Genomic DNA, 17,186 nt, shown 5'->3' with positions numbered 1-17,186 from the left:
GGATAAGATCATCAACATAAATAACAAGGATGATAAGAGAGTTGCCCACTTTCTTGGTGTAGACAGTATTGTCAGAATGACACCTAGAAAAGCCAGATTCTAAAAGAAAGCTATCTATTTTGGCATACCAAGCCCGAGGAGCTTGCTTGAGACCATAAAGGGATTTCTTAAGTCGACATACAAGGCAGGAGTCTGTTTGTATGAAGCCAATGGGTTGTTCCATATAGATTTCTTCATGCAAGTCTCCATGCAAGAAGGCAGATTTAACATCCATCTGATGGACTTCCCATTTGAAAAAGGCAGCAAGGGAAAGAACAAGGCGGATAGAGTTCATTTTGGCAACAGGGGAGAAGGTTTTAGTGTAGTCAATGTCTTCAACCTGTGAAAAACCCTTAGCAACAAGACGAGCTTTATGTTTATCAACTTTCCCATCTGGACCATACTTGGTTCTGTAAACCCATTTGCATCTAACAAGTTTTTGTCCCTTTGGTAGAGGAACAACATCCCATGTATCATTTGCCAATAATGAATGATATTCTTCATTCATAGTTGCTTCCCAATATGGATGGCCTGAAGCTTCTGCAAAGGTGTCAGGATCATAATTTACTAGAGCTTGAGCCAGTAAAGAAGAGGCTCTCTCGAACTGAGAACGTGTGTGTCGCTGATCTGTGGGATCATCGGCAAGATCACCTGCTGCATCTCGAGTAGCACGAACCCATTTTGGAAGCTCAGGAGCTGAAGGAGGATCCTGAGATGGTGGGGGAGGATTGTCATCCTCACTTTCATCATCTGAAGAAGAAATGTTTTCAAAGGTAGAAGAGATAGGGAGAGGTGGCACATCCTCCGGACTAGGCTCGCAGGCCGATATATTTTCATCAAATTTTACATCTCTTCTAATGATAACATTTTTGGACTTAAATGGAATAAGTCTATAGCCTTTGACATCTTCAGAGTATCCAAAAAAGTACATTTTTCACTCTTAGGTTCTAAAGCTTTATGCTTTTCATCTGGAATATGGGTCCACGCTTCACTTCCAAAAACACGAAAGTGACTTACATCTGGTTTGATTGAGCTCCATGCTTCTTCTGGAGTGATATTATTTAAAGCCTTAGTAGGAGTGCTATTTATTATGTAATTTGCACAGTTAATTGCTTCTGCCCAAAAACTAAGACCAAGTCCTTTAGATTGTAGCATACAATTAGCTATTTCCTTTAAGGTGCGATTCTTCCTTTCAGCTACACCATTTTGTTGTGGAGTATATGGAACAGTATGTTGCATTTGAATTCCATTCTCAGTGCAATAGTTGATGAATATGTTTTTAACATATTCTCCACCATTATCAGATCTTAACTTAAGAATTTGATGTCCAGATTGTTTTTCAACAAAGGCCTTGAAGGCCAAAAAAGTGTTAAATACTTCACTCTTGAGTTTTAAGAAGTATACCTAAGTGCGTCTGGAGAAATCATCAATGAAAGTTAAGAAATACTTGTAGCCAGAGAATGACACAACTGGGAGTGAACCACATAAATCACTATGCACAAGTTGTAAAGGGGCTGAGGCATGCCAAGAGGCACGTTTTTCAAAACTGTCCCGATGATGTTTTCCGAGTACACATCCGGAACAAACACCATCTCTGCAAGATACCATAGGAAGTCCTGTCACCATATTTTCTTTACATAGATGCTGAAGGGAGCGATAGTTTAAGTGACCAAATCGCTCATGCCAAAGTTTGCTCACTTCATCGTTATGAGCAACAAATACTGAGGGAAGATTTGATGACCCAAAGTTGTGAAACTTATACAACCTTGTAGAATCATCAGCAATGCCAGTAGCCAAAATCTGTTTAGGATCTCTTAAGTCCTTGATTACAACATCATGCGGTGAAAATTCAACGATTTTACCTTCACCTGAATGAGTTATCTGATATACAGATAGAAGGTTGCAAGATAACGTTGGAACACATAATACATCATTAAACTGACCATTGTCTAGATGAACAGTTCCAGTCCCTACAACATTAAGAGATCTATCATCACCAACATATATATTTTTGGTGTTACAATCATTTAAAGAAGAGAACATGGCTTTGTTTTTGGCCATGTGATAAGAAGCTCCAGAATCAATGAGCCACTCATGAGAATGAGAAGAAGAAGATACATTTAATGCATAGCAAGACCGAGATGCTTGACAACCACATGCAGAAAGTGCCATTCCTGAAGATGAAGTTGAAGTTGAAGATTGCCCCAAATGGATGTTATGCTTCTTCATTGCTGCTTCCAAGGATTCCATCTTCATAAAGCATTTTGATTCTAAGTGGCCATCTCGATTACAAAAATTGCAATGTCTATCAGTCTTCTTCCCTTTGTTTTTATTTGTCTTATCATTTTGTTGAAATGATTTTTCATTTTGGGGCTAAAATTGCTTAGGACCCTTGTTTGGTTTAGGACCATTCTTTTTAGGATATGACTTCTTAGGATTCTTTGAATTTGGTTGTTGTTGGGCGGCTAACGCTTTCTTGGAAGAGTTTCCAAGATGAATAAGACCAAGGTGTAAGAGTTTTTCTTGTTCTGTTATTAAAGAATCACAAAAAGAGTCAAAGGAAGGGGACTTGTAGTCTGTTCCTTGAGAAATGAAGGCTTCTCTTGTAGAATGGAAGGTGGAAACAAACACAGAGTAGGCTGGTCCCAACTTTGTAAGAATGGAATAGATAAGGTTACTATCTTCTTTCTTAAGTTTAACACCTTCCAAGAGATATCTAAGGGTCTTGAACTTGGACAAGAAATCTTCAATGCAAGAAAAATTATTAGGGTCCAATGTAAGCAACTCATTTTCAAGTTGATGGGCTCTAAGTTCATTTTTAATCCCAAAAACTTTATTGATTTGTTTCATTGCTTCATGAGGAGTATCAAGTTCTGCAATATGGAATCTAAGATCTGGAGAAATAGACATCCCTATCAATCCACGTGCTTGATCTTGCCTATTTTCCCATTTAGCAGCTTTATCTTCATCCTTCGGTTTCTTTTCTTGGCCTGAGGCTATTCTGTAGAGACCTTTACTTCTGAGTAAATCCTCAATGTAGGACAACCATTGGAAGTAGTTAGTGCTGTCAAGGGTAACTTGGTATTGACTTTCCATTTCAATAGAAACTGAAGCTAAAGATGCTGAAACTAAGTGTTCCAATGGATAGATCTCGAAAAATTAGGCTGGTTTAAAAAAAAGGCTTTGAAAACGGCTTCTGGATGAAGACGTTATGGATTTTTGAAAACAAGTTGTTGAAGTTGCCGACGAAGTGCGGGAATGTGCGGAAATGAAAAAGTCCGCCCCCACAAAATGGAGACTTGAACCCAAGACCTCTACTCTCTTAAAATAGCTTTGAACCAATTGAGCTATACAAAAAATTTGAGAGAGAGAGAGAGAGAGAGAGAGAGAGAGAGAGAGGGTGCTTTGGGTTGCGTGCTTGCTTTGAGAAAGCTCTTTTTCCCTACAAAACAAAAAACACAAAACCCAACATGGACATGCAAAGAAAACGAACCTTACGGCTCGAAGTTAGCTTTAGCCGAAAAACTAAATATTTTCAAAAATGAACCTTGCGGCTCAAAGTTAGCTTTAGCCGAAAAACTAAATATTTTTCTCAATGTTTCTGATTTTCCGAGATCACACTAAGGTGCAGGGAAAAGAGCATACGCATGAGAAAAATCCTTCCTTTCTGTTTCTGATTTGCCCAGATCGCACAGAGTCGCAGGGCAAAGAGCATACACAGAAATGAAAGGTATAGATCCGGTTAAAAAAAAAGGTAAATAAACCGAAACCGAAATAAGCAGAGAGAAAATAACAATAAACTGCAAATAAACACTGTATACCTCCAGATCTTAAAAATGACGCAGCTAGGGCTACCGGAAACCTTTTCGCGTGAAACGAAATGGGTTCCTCACTGGAACAGATGCTCCCAACACAACAGAGCAGTCCTCTCGGCCCGAAAGCAGTCAGAAACAACAGATCTAGGAAACGACAGACGGATGTAGTTCTACCGGCTTCAGATTTGGATCACCAACGGACGCGGCCCTCAAATAGCTCTGATACCATGTAGGAATTTACAAGGTAAGTTCCTCAGACAGAACAACAAAGGACACCGCTCACAACCAAATCGCAGATCAATACACCAGTGTTTTTGACGTGGTTAAAACCCTCAAAGAGGGAAACAGTCCATGGCCTGAGCCAACACGGCCACTTCAGGCAATTTATTAATAAAAGAATGAAAATTTACATATGCTTCTCTAATGCACGGATTACCCTACAAATGACCCTCCATGCGCTTTAAATAGAAATCATGGACCAATCGGGTGTCAAGCCACGGATCAAGTGTCGGTAATACCGAGGAGAGAATGAACCGTCGGATCACTACATATCGTGGCCGTCAGATTGTAAGTTACAAAATGTACAACGGTAAAGAAACACACTTTACCTAACTCTATACTAGACCAAGTTGTACTTAACTATTTCCTATGTGTCGGAATATCCTAACAACATGCGCATTGCTCCAACCACTCTCTGGAGGATATGATCCATCTTTGATAGCGGGTAGTTGTCCTTCAATGACACTTTATTTAGATTCCGGAAATCGATACACAATCTGATCTCCCCGATCTTCTTTCTCACAGGAACAAGATTCAAAAACCAATCAGAAACTTTGATTGGGACAATTATACAGCCTTGTATAATCTGTTTACCTCTTTTTCAATGGATGACAGCAACTTGGGATTTATTCTTCTCATCTTCTATCGGAACGACTTCTGGTTTGGCTTGATGGGAATAGTGTGCTGAATTATGTCTTTGTTATACACCTTTAGATCTGAATAATCCCAAGCAAACACATAAGCAAATTCAGATAACAATCTAACATATTTAGACTTTACCTTGGGAGACAATTTCACAAACTTGGGCTTATCTGTTGTTCCAAGATTCATGTCCTCAACACCTTTGTCTATAGGCGCCAAGCTTGGCTTTCTAGCCACATCATCCTGATCAAAAATTTCTTCTAAAGGTATGAGACCTTTAGGAATAATATTGTCTTTCAGCTGCAATATTTCCATCTGATTCACTTCAATTTCTAGTTCATCGATGTCATAGTCAACATCTATGGAAGCATCCTTGTAGTTTCCTTCATTATGCAAAAAGGTATTGATCTCCTTATCATCCAAAAACACCTGCCAATACCTTAAATTGTCAAGAACAGTAGGGCGATGTTTGACATGGATCTCAAACTTCTTGTTGGAATTCATCGAAATCTTCAAATTACTTGCAACAGTGACAAGTGAATCTGCAATAACATTTTGAGCACGAGGTACTGTTTTCAAGGTATAATCTGGAAACATCCTTAAGATATCTAAAACTGCATTTCGGTAGGCTCTCATCCACAGGTGTTTGGCTTGATATTCACCCTTGACTTGCTTGATTATCAGCTCCGAATCTCCATAGACTGATATCCTTTTTGCATTCAGCTTTTTGAGAATTTTCAAACTTGCAATCAGTGCTTCATATTCGGCTTCATTGTTAGAACAGTCAAAGGCCAATTTATATGAACAAATTCTAACATTACTAGGGACTTTATTTGGCTGGAAAACAGGGCTGCGAATCCAAATCCCTATGCCGGCACCATCCTTACCCACGGCTCCATCAAAATCCATGCTCCATAGACCTGCTTCTTCTTCTAAATGCTGAAATTTTGTTTCCTTCTCTTTCTCACTTTGACTGACCTCTTCATTTTGCTGCTGTTCATTACCTTTTTGCTGCTGCCGGTATGTGGACTGCTCAGAGGTACTTGCAATTTTGTGTCTTTCTTGATCAAGGACTGCTCTGAAAATTTTTGAAATATCTAGCACATATTCTACTTCAACTAACTAACTATCAACATCATTCAAACCACTATCTGAATAGAATACAAATGACTCTAAATCTGTATGTACAACATTAATTGGATGATTAAGCGGTTTCTCCTTGCTTGTAATCATGTATTTCGTTTTCATCTCCCTGTATAGTTTTCTCAATTGGCCAAACACGGGAATGGTAGCCTAGGAGAAATCTAGTTGTAAAGTCCCTTTAAGCTTTGCACCCCATGATCTGGACAAAAGCATACCAAACCATGGATGAATTTCCACAACAAACACATCCATGAGAACATTCTTGGCCAGGATTTGGTCTAAAGATACCACCAAGTCTTTGATAAGGCCAATACAACGGACTCTACCGGAATCAAAAGAATACAAGTCATGGTATTTTCGATTAATTTCAAGGCCCAATTTCTCCATAATGGCTTTTGGCATCAAATTATGGGAAGCTCCGGAATCAAACATGGCATTGTGAAGGACATACTCGTGTAGTCTAAGGCTTATATAGAATGGAGGAACTTCACTATCCTCAGACTGACCTTCTAAGGCAGGGCCAAAAATGAGCTCAGGGTGATCATCTTCTACATTGACCATATCAGATAAAGGATCTATGTGCAAAATTTTGGACACTTGGTGTTTATAGCTAATTTTCTTCATCAATTCAGTCAAGGGAATTGAAACCTTTAATTTAACAATCTCATTTTCTAAACTAAAAGCTGAAACTTTATCTACCTCTTTGACTGGAGGGTCCTTCTTTTCGACTTTTTCTTTTGCTGCACTTTACTGATTATTCTTCTCATTTGCAATGCTATTTGCAGATGGTCCTTTGCTGGAAGTCGGATCAGCAAGCTCCTTCCCTTTCTTCTGAATGTTTGAGGAGTCATTTTTGGGTTGTGCTTCCTTTCTCTTTTGAACTGGACTGACTGGTAAATCTCTACTTCTTAATGAATAATTTTTTTTTTTTTTTCTGCTGTACGGTCAATGCATTCAATATCCTCAATGATAATCATCTAACTCATCTTCCAAAACTGCCTCATTTGCTAGTATGTAGTCTTCATCCCTTTGGGCATCTGGGACCTCCAAATATTCTTCGTCTTCCGTGAGAAAAATGGGCAAACCATCAGCAGTAAAGAAATGATTCGCCTCAACCACTGGATCATCGTCATCATCCTCATCCTCTATTCCATGCACACAGTTTTGCTGCAAAGGAGTTCCGACCTGATGTTGTTGTGCCGACTGATCTTATGCCTTTTTCTCCCTTTGTTTAATCCTGAATTGAGGTTGCTGCTGTCCTCTGAAGCTTGGATTTCTGATCGTTGTTTCAGGCTTATCTGCAATTGTGAATCGGTCAAACATTTTCTCGATATTCCGGAGTATATTATCTGCCTTAACATCTGAGGAACATGTTTCTTCCTTTATGGTCACCTTCTTTTCAGTTTTCATCCTTGATCTTTTGCCCAACTGATTTGCCTCTACACTCATAGCGTTCTTCTGCATATCCTCAAGTGTGGAAGGATCTCTCTCCTGCAACTAATATGCCATATCAGCATCGAAACTGTCTGGAAATTTGATCAATGCTAACCCCATCGGTGGTTTAATGTTAGCTGGAATATCATTATAAACTGCATTGAACCTTACACAGTAATCTTGGACACTTTCACCCATATTCCTTTTGATATTTTCATACTCAGATAGAATTTGGAGCGAGTTCTTTTTCACCTCCCATCGGTAAAGGAATTTTCTATGGAGAACCGGAAAAGTGTTGATAGATGCCGCTGGTAATGCTCTAAACCATTTTTGAACCTCGCCTCCAAAGCTCTGTACAAATAATCTCATGGACACATTTTCTGCATCTACCTCATGAAGGTCGAAGAAGTCATTCATCCTATCAACATGTTGTTGCGCTATAATACCTTGATTGGCATTAAAAAAGGTATCTTACTTTGGTAATCAACGGGCATATCATCCAGATTCTGAGGCAGAACAAAAGGTTCATATCTGGCAGCCATGACTTGAGGCAGATTTGAAACTGGTCTTGGGGAAACAGGGGGATTTATGACAACAAGGGTCATTTATGTAACAGAGGTGATGGGTGTTTGAGGGGTAATGATAGGTTGATGAGTGAGTGAAGGTATATATGGAGATGACAGATGATTTTTAGAAATATGGGGAAATGATGGAGAGGCAAAAGTTGTTGAAGCTGAGTCAAAGAGCTCAGGAATTATATCAATAGTGAGGGATGACTGAGGAGAGTTTTTAAGATTTCAGTTACTTATCAATTTGGCCCTTTCGATTTCAATCTCTTTGGTGAATTTCAGATCCGGGACTATGTCCAGCAATTCACTATCAAATGTGGTTCTAAACAAGGAGAGACCAAAATATTCATCAAAAGGGAAATCTTTAAGGAAGACCCACTCCACGGGGCATGAATGAGATCTGAAAACTGGTCTTGGACTTGGTGAACTTTCTTGTCTGAGTATCCGTGGAATGAGATTAGGATTTTCAAATACGGGAGGAAGATAAAGATCAAGATTGGACCTGGTGTATCTTCTTAAAGCCAGTGTGTTCAAATTTCTCAAGATTCTTTATATTGCTTTACAACTTTCTACTTTTCAGCCTAATGAATTCTAAATTTATCATCCAAAGTTCAGAACTTCTTAATAGTACTGGGGTGATTTATCTTTCTTCCCCAGTATGGTCGCCACTATGTTACGGCAGCAAAGCAAGGGTAAAGGTAAGGGCAAGAAAAAGATGCAAAAGAAGGATCTTAGTGATGAGCAAGAAAGAGATTTTAACCTTGTTGATCATTAGGAGACACAACAACACTTCACTCATCAAAGAGTTTATGTCATTGACTTGGAAACTCAGGATCCAAAGACTTCCAAAGACATGATCATAAAGGAACAGGAGGTTGAGATACAATCCTTGTCAGATAACTTAGAGAGTGCTAAGTAGATCATCAAATATTTAGAGAAAGAAAAAAAACAATTGTGCGACAAGCAAGTCCTCATGGAGCTGCAAATGATCAAGGAAAACAGGCAAAAGGTCAAGGAGGCAAATGTCAAGTTGACTTCAATTGAACAAGAAATTGAGAATGATAAGGAAAATTGGCTTGAGAGGTTTAATATACACCTTGATGGGCTGATTGACAAGGCCAACAGAGATAAGAAGATGCTTTGCCACATGGCCTACCACTACATGACCCGCAACAAAATTTGCAACATAAGGATGAGGAAGCTTAAGGCTAAGTTGAGGAAGGCCTTAAAAAGCAAAAAGGAGCAAGATAAGTTGAAAATTTTGGCTGAAGCCTCACTAGCCCATCAGAGCAACTAATGGTGGTGTCCTATGCCAAATTTGGGCAAGTTTTGATGAATTTTTGTCTTTTTCAAATTTTGAAATTTTGAAAACAGGAAATTTCGTGGCGCTGCACTTTTCCTCGTAGCACTTTTTGGAGGAAATCTTATATATTTGGATTCGGCATGATGAGAGCATCAAACCCAGAAAATTTCAGCAATTTTGGAGCAAAACTAGGTCATCAAAAGGTCAAAAAACTACCAAAAAATGACCTCTTTGCCTCTTTTTGGACACACAGAAGCAGCCTTGGGATATTTCACTTTTGAGGCAGCACATGACCTCCAAATCCAAAAATTCAAGGTGTTTCAGAAATCAGACCAGAAGACCTTTCCAATGAGCTATCTCGGGCTCAATTTGGCTAAGGGTAAGTCCTCCAAAAGTGGTTCTGAAGAGGCGTTGTGCACTTGGACAGTGGCGCTGTGCACCTGGCGAGTGGCACTGTGCATTGAGCCAGTTTGCCAGAAAATCAAGTTTTCGCCTACTTTCACTGCAAGTTGACTTTTTCTCTCATCATGGATGAACTTATGATTGTAATTAATGCCCTGGTATGTAAATGTAATAGTGAAATGATCTTAGAGGGTAGATTCATCAGTTTGAGGTAGTTTGGGGGTCAATGAATCAGTTTCCATGCTTATAGAGGCAAGTTGTTCCACTGCCTATATTCCTGTTCCTTGTTTAGAAATGGTTGTAGCAATTCCTTATCTCTTGGATTTGACCCTTGATAGCTAGCATAGGTGGTTTGATGTCTATATTATGTATTTTTTTTCTGTCATTAGCAAAGGTTGGACTCTATTGGATGCTCTGATCTACATTGTACACTCTTATTAGCAGTTTGGCAAGGAAATAAACTAGGATTTGCAGCTATTTTTATGGGATACTTGTGGTAAAGTGTTTTGGCATAGTTTCTTCTTCTGTTATTAGTATTTCTCATGTGTTATATGTGCCACAATCTATTTCATTTCTTCTAGCTGAATGATACCAAGATAGATAGGTGGAATACATTGTTTACAATGCTCTGCCTTGGGAAACCATTCAGTTTTTTATGTTTTCTACTGTTTGAGAAGGATACATGATATTTGAATGCCCTCCTCAGCTCCTCACCAGTCTTAGATCCCTCATCTCACTCAATTCCAAGTGCCAAAACACCTACCCACCTTTCCCAATAGAACACCCTGCATCCTGACTTGATTTCCTGGACCCAAAATTGCCTGCTCCATTTGATCCAGCAAAACCCCAAACAAAATCAATAAAAAAACCTAGAGCTACTATACCTAGCCTAAAATATATATTTGATCCAGTCATCTTGATTGAGATTGTCAAGGAGAGAGCCCTCTCGCAACCTGGTAGGGCTAGTTACCAAGTTAAGCTTGGTTTGTGGTTATCCTAGGATTACCTCCCTTCAGCCTGAGGTCAATCTAGGCTCTAACATTACCCACTGAATATGAAATCCCATCCCTAAAACTAGAAATCGAATTATTACCTGCTACCTCTCTGGAAGAAGAACGCTTTGTACATTTAACTCATTTAGATGAAAATCGCCGTGATGCCATACTGGCTAGTGAGGCTCACCAAAAATGTGTCAAAGTCCAATATGATCAAAACGTTAATCCTCGTCCATATTCAAAAGGTGACCTAATCTTGGTTTATGATCAAGCTCATGACAAGTTAGGTGCATGGGAAGTTCGAACCCATGTGGGATGACCCTTATATCATACAACACGTATTAGCTAAAGCCGCCCATGAGCTCATTGATTACGATGGTATTCCTTTGGGAAAGCCCATAATTGGTCTTTACCTAACGAAATATTTTGCATGAAGTTTTGGTGAAGATCTGTACATTATTTACCGTTTTTCTAGGTATGTGTGACAATTATTTTTTTTTACATTTTATACTGCTTCTCTTGTTTATCTCATTTTTACACTTGATTTGCAAATGTAGACGTTCTCTCATACTTACATTGGCTTTGTTGATGGTGCTAGTAGTAGTACTAGAAATGTATCTTCCATGGCCTGGGTTATCTATTCACCTGGTGATGATGTAGTCTCTATTCATGGAATATGTCTCGGTCAAACAACAAATAACATAGCAGAATATAGCGCATTTATTGAGCTATTAGTTGATGCCATAACATTTGGTATCCGACGTTTGATCCTTAGGTTAGATTCACAGCTCGTGGTATTACATTTAAATGATGTCTATACAGTAAGGAGTCCAACCATGTTAAGAGTATTTTTACGATTCTGTCTCTTGGAAAGGGAATTTGATTACATCAAATATCAACCATTTCGAGATATTTAAACACATTGACGGATGAATTGGTGAATCATATGTTAAATAAAAATTTGCAACATTTGTAAATTAAAAAAAATATTCATTCATACATTGATCGAGACAAACATAGATAAAAATTAGTAGATATTTCATTAAAATAGAGTTTGTATAAAAGTATGTGTCTAAAAAATATGTCATCTGAGGACATAAGGCACCGTGGCCTTTTATTTTTTGAATATGTTGACACCAAAAAGTCAAAATGTGGTCCTAGAAACTAAACCAGCTAAGCATGATGATGCTCATAATAACAAACGATAGCACGAGAAACTCAACACAGCAAATGTCTAAGAGGCCCTGGAACCCCAACTACATGTCTCTGATAGGCGCGTGGAATGTCATCGGTCCCAGTATCTAGGATGTTGGAAGTCAACCTCTCAAGGTTATGCTCCAAATATGTCATGATATCCTCTGCCTCTGGGTTCATTGTCACAGCTTCTATAGGCTTCTCACCTCGTCTATCGAATCGTCTCACCCCGGCTAGTCGGGGTGGACCCACATTTGCATATGCATTTCGGATAAAAATTTAAAAATTTGGAAATATGTCAAAATGAGGAATTCTTACCTAGATCACCCCACTGAGTTCTAGCTAGAAGTGGGATATCAGGATCATCTCTCTAATCCACCTCCACATACTGGAATTCCTCAATTGAAACAATCTATTGGCCTAACCAGTAAAAAAACTATGTTGTATACCTCACTACTGGGCCATCACCTCCATGGCGTGCCATCAATGCAACCCACCTCATCATGCGTGGATCCCTGGAACCCCCCTCGTCTGCTAAAATTTGTTGTGGTCAGAGGATAAGAACCCTCTCTAGGGCAAAAGTAACAAGAATGGCACCATAACCGAAATTCTTCAGTTTTCCATTCTTGCACCTAGTCAACTAATCCTTCATATTCACTGCCACTACCTCACACCAGTTGTATACTGTTGATTCCCAGCATTCCACGACTATCTGCATCTATGCCCATGTGGCTAGATGAAGGGAAGCACTATCGCAGAGTATACAAACAATGAAGGCAATGGTCCTCAAGGGTAAAAGCTCGATTGTCTAAATGGCAATTCTCACATCCTTGGGTGGTGCACCCCTGCAAAAGCGTCGTATATACCCATCAATAGTATCTCCTCCAATCCTTGATCCAAATAGTGAAAGATCAGCTCCCTGATGAGACAACCCAGTCAAGAAGTATATGTCATCGACGTCAATGGTAACACAATGATTGACAATCACAAAGCATTGTTCCTGGACATTCCAGGTCGTTACCGACCATGTCATTAGATCTACCTGAGCTTTCATCCTAGGAATGAGCCAGTATTTCAAGAGGTCACAAGCCTTGAGAGTCTGCATGGTGGCGGGATTTGCCAAAGCTGCCAAATCATTGGCTTCATGCTCTCTTTCCCTCCACTTCATTTTGAGCAATCAAATGACCTGAAATGACCATTTTAAAGCAATTAGAATAATTTTAAAAACTCATCTCATGTTTTTTTAGCTCAAAAATTGTTTAAAAATAAACCCCTAGCACCTGCGCAACTTCCCTTTTACTGACAGAGTGCCGATACGCGGTTTTTTCTTGCAGAATTCCGCCCAAGGCATGATTTTCTATGTGGAAATTTTTATCAGCTTGTGCGGTCCCGATTGAAAAAAAAACCCATGCGGGGTCAAGGGCACATTTTTTAACAAACTTTTGCTCTAAAAAAATAAATGAAAACTCAAAATGAAATTCTAAAAGGATAAAAATGGTGTGTGATATCGTCCACCGGTTGGCTCGCAATCAATCCTAGAAGTCTGGTGGTAAAAACTCCTCTCTCTGCTCTCAAATGGTGAAAATAATTTACTTTTCCCACTTTTATAATTTTTTGGAGAAAAAAAATATTACTTTTTATTTTTAAAACCTTTTTGAGAGGGAAAATGACCTTTTTGAGTAGTTATGACAATTTATTGAGTTTAAATGTGAAGGATCAGTTACGGAGCGAAGATGAATCATTTTGACATTTTAGCAGATTTTTATCACTTTTCATGCTCTTAAAAATTACGAAAAGTGAAAATCATGGTGTCTTATTTTAAGCCTTTTTTAGACTCTTTCAAAAATGAAAATATCGTTGAGTACTTGCTTGTTCAAACTCATAAAATTAAATGAACAACTGCCCACTGAGTATAAGTTTATCCCTTCTACGGAATGAGCTAGGACTGTTTATGAAAAAGGTATACGTTGAAAAGACATGGTCAATAGAGTACTCTCTTGTATTATTTTATCCTTATTCGGACCTGAGAGACTAAAACTGACAAAAAAGAACATGATGGAGTCTACTTATGTTTTTCTTCTGACTCTCTAAAATTGAAAACGTCGATCTTTACTTTCTCCGGGCTTGTTAAAATTTTATGGTAAAAGAACTGAATGAGTTTCATTTTTGTGTCTTTTTCAAACTCTTAAAAGAAAACGACATCGAGTTACTCATTTACTGGACTCGTAAAAAAACTAAACAATATAAGACTCGTTAAGCATAACTGGACTCAACCATTTCTTCTTAGGGCTCGTTAAAAATACTTTGATGGACTCATTCGAAGGATGAGCTTACAGTCCAAGCATATGTTATCCTCTTCAATCTTGTAAAAAATAAAGAGGTACTTGCGAGTCATGGTGGGCGAAAATTGGGGAAAGGTGTCCATTTTACATTATCATTTTCAAAATGTACCATGTCGCTCTTGAACATGACACTCTGTCACACTCATGTCTGGGTTGTGAAATCCATTTTCCGTAGAGTCAATCAAACCTCATTGAAAGTCTTCATGGTTTTGGGTATTATCGTTAAGTCAAATGCTGCCAAGGCATAGTCATGTCGTTATGTGTTCAAAGGAAGTTCAATCTCGGTTCAAAATCCCTTTGCAAATGTTATGCCTTCAATTGCGTTGGCCATCCTTGAGTCAGTCCTTGCAAACTCTTTTCAAAACTTGACACTATGTTTCGTAGGTCTCTTAATATTAGAATTAAAGAACACACTGCTGACCTAAGAAGAGAAAGGACCTCTAAATCAACCTTAGCTGAACATGTTCACTCTTCCTCTCATTACATCTGCATAGAAGATGTCAAACTGGTTAGAAAAGAAGACCACTATCTCAAAAGGAAAATCAAGGAAGCCATTGAAATAGAAAAAAGGAAGAATAACCTAAACCGGGATGATGGATTCAAACTAAGCAACACCTGGAAATCGTTAATTGAAACCTTAAAAGCCAATAACTAACTATATTCCCTTAAAAAACTTTAAAAAGGTAAAAATAAACAAATAATAAAATCATCAATCATGTAATATCCTCCTTAAACAATACATTTAATTAACAATCATAAACATAATTTAGTAATAGATTTCTTCACATATAATCATTTGATATCATAAAAAAATAACTAATAGAATGCATATAGGTGTAATTACTCAATTCTTCAAAATAATAATAATAATAATAATAATAATAATAAATAAACTCTAGAAATTATAGATAAATAACTCACTAAAACCAAAAAATAAAAAATAATAAAAAAATAAAATAAAATAAAAATAAAAATAAAAATAAATTAATTAATTAAACAAATAAAACAAATTAATCAAATAAATAAATAATTAAACAAAGTAATAAGTACATTAAATTAAATTAATAAACTTATTAAAAAAAGAAAGAAAGATATATATATATATATATATATATATATATATATATATATATATAATAAATTTGTTAACTAATCTATTTGTTTAATTAACTATCAAAAATTATTTAATTAGTAAAACATAGTAATTAATCAATAAATAAAATAAAATAAAAAATAAAAATTAATTTTTCATAAATTTATTAAACCTAATAATTAATTCAAGAAATAGAAAAATAAGTAATTAATCTATCCCTGTAAATTAATTAATTAATTAATTAATTAATCAAATTAATAAATTAATAATGTAAATAAATGAATAAACATATTAATAATGAATACATAAATAAATTAATTAATTTTATTAATCAAACAAATTAATTTATTATTTAAACAAATTTAATGAATCAATTGAACCAACTATTTAAAATAGAATTAATAAACATAATAATTATTTCTATAGATAATAAAATTATTCGATTAAGTTATCCCCTTGAATAAATTAATTAATTAATTAAAAATAATAATAATAAATAATTTAATTAATTAATTAAATAAAAAGATAAGAGCCGACCTATTTTCTTATTTCTTTTGTTTAATAACTTATATATATACCCTAATTTTAGCTCTTGGATACATCATTATGATTTTAAGAATATCTATTGACGCATTCTCCCCTGATGATGGACTCACTTAGTAGTCTGAAACGTTGGGTTCATAAAACTCTACAACAGTTCATTCCTCCTCTACCTAAAACTATGTTTCGTGCCGTAGGCTTTCCTGCAATGGATCACTTCCTATCAGCTCATTATCTAGGAAGTTGATTTAGAGACTTTCAGTACCTTGAAGCATGCATGCCTTAATGGAAAATTTCTCGCTTTCAACGATAGGTTCTCATCATTAGCCTTCGATCAAACAATTCTATGAGTGTTCGACTCCATATCACCTATTCACACTTCATATATTATACTGGAAGTACCTTGAGAACCATTGCCAATATTGGTGGCTTCTCTCACACTTGTTAACGGTTCTCATCATTTATTGGTAATTAAGTGGTTTCTATCATGTTTGAATTCAAGACATTCACTCGTATAGTTAGATTCGTACTATAAATCGAGAGATGGAGATCAAGACCCTGGATCTAGTTTCATCAATCCAAGTTGCAAGGAAATTTTATATTTACGCCATAAGGCGTTCCCCTTTGAAATCAACTCCCCCAATTGCCACCGTGTACTTGTTTTAGCTATTTGATCAGATGTTAGATGATTGAAACATTCTAGACTATTGGATATCGTTTAAGTTAGTTTCTTATATTCTTTCCGCACAATTTTTTTTGCTGCTTCAAATCTCGCCGAGCAGGCTGCGTCTCTAAGCATCCCACTCAAGGAGCTTGGAGCTTGATGAGATTTTATCCCAGTGAGGGTTTTGCAGGTAGAGTTTTTAATGGATAATCCGGGCTTCAGATTTCATCCAACGGAAGAGGAACTGGTTGGCTTCTATCTAAAGAAAAAGATCCAAGGTGGCCATTGGTTCAGACAAGGCAATTCGCAACGATCAGCTTCAATGCATCGATCAGAAGAAATTTCTCATGTTTTATGAAGGAAAAGCCCCTTACGGACAGAGGACGGACTGGATTATGAATGAGGATGCCAGATTCAGATCCTCCACAGTTAAGGCCATTAGTTTACTTTGATAATCATTTTATCCAGATATTCTGTAGACCGTCAAATGAATAATTAAGATGGATCTTCCGGGCTTCAGATTTCATCCAACGGAAGAGGAACTGGTTGGCTTCTATTGGAAGAAAATGATCCAATGCTGCCACCCAATGATCCACAGCTTCCTCGTGAAGTCCATGCGCAGGTACAGTTAATGAATAAAAAATTATTGTGTATTTACTTCGCTTTCCTTGTTTTATTAATTTATTCAGCTAGTTTTTTACTCTTGTGACATCTGGTTTTCTTTTTTCTACC

Source organism: Pinus tabuliformis, chromosome 1_2 (assembly GCF_031772625.1).
Source record: "Pinus tabuliformis cultivar Carrire ecotype Pingquan chromosome 1_2, CPIR1, whole genome shotgun sequence".
NCBI lineage: Eukaryota > Viridiplantae > Streptophyta > Pinopsida > Pinales > Pinaceae > Pinus > Pinus tabuliformis.
Note: the sequence above shows the minus strand (reverse complement) of the source record.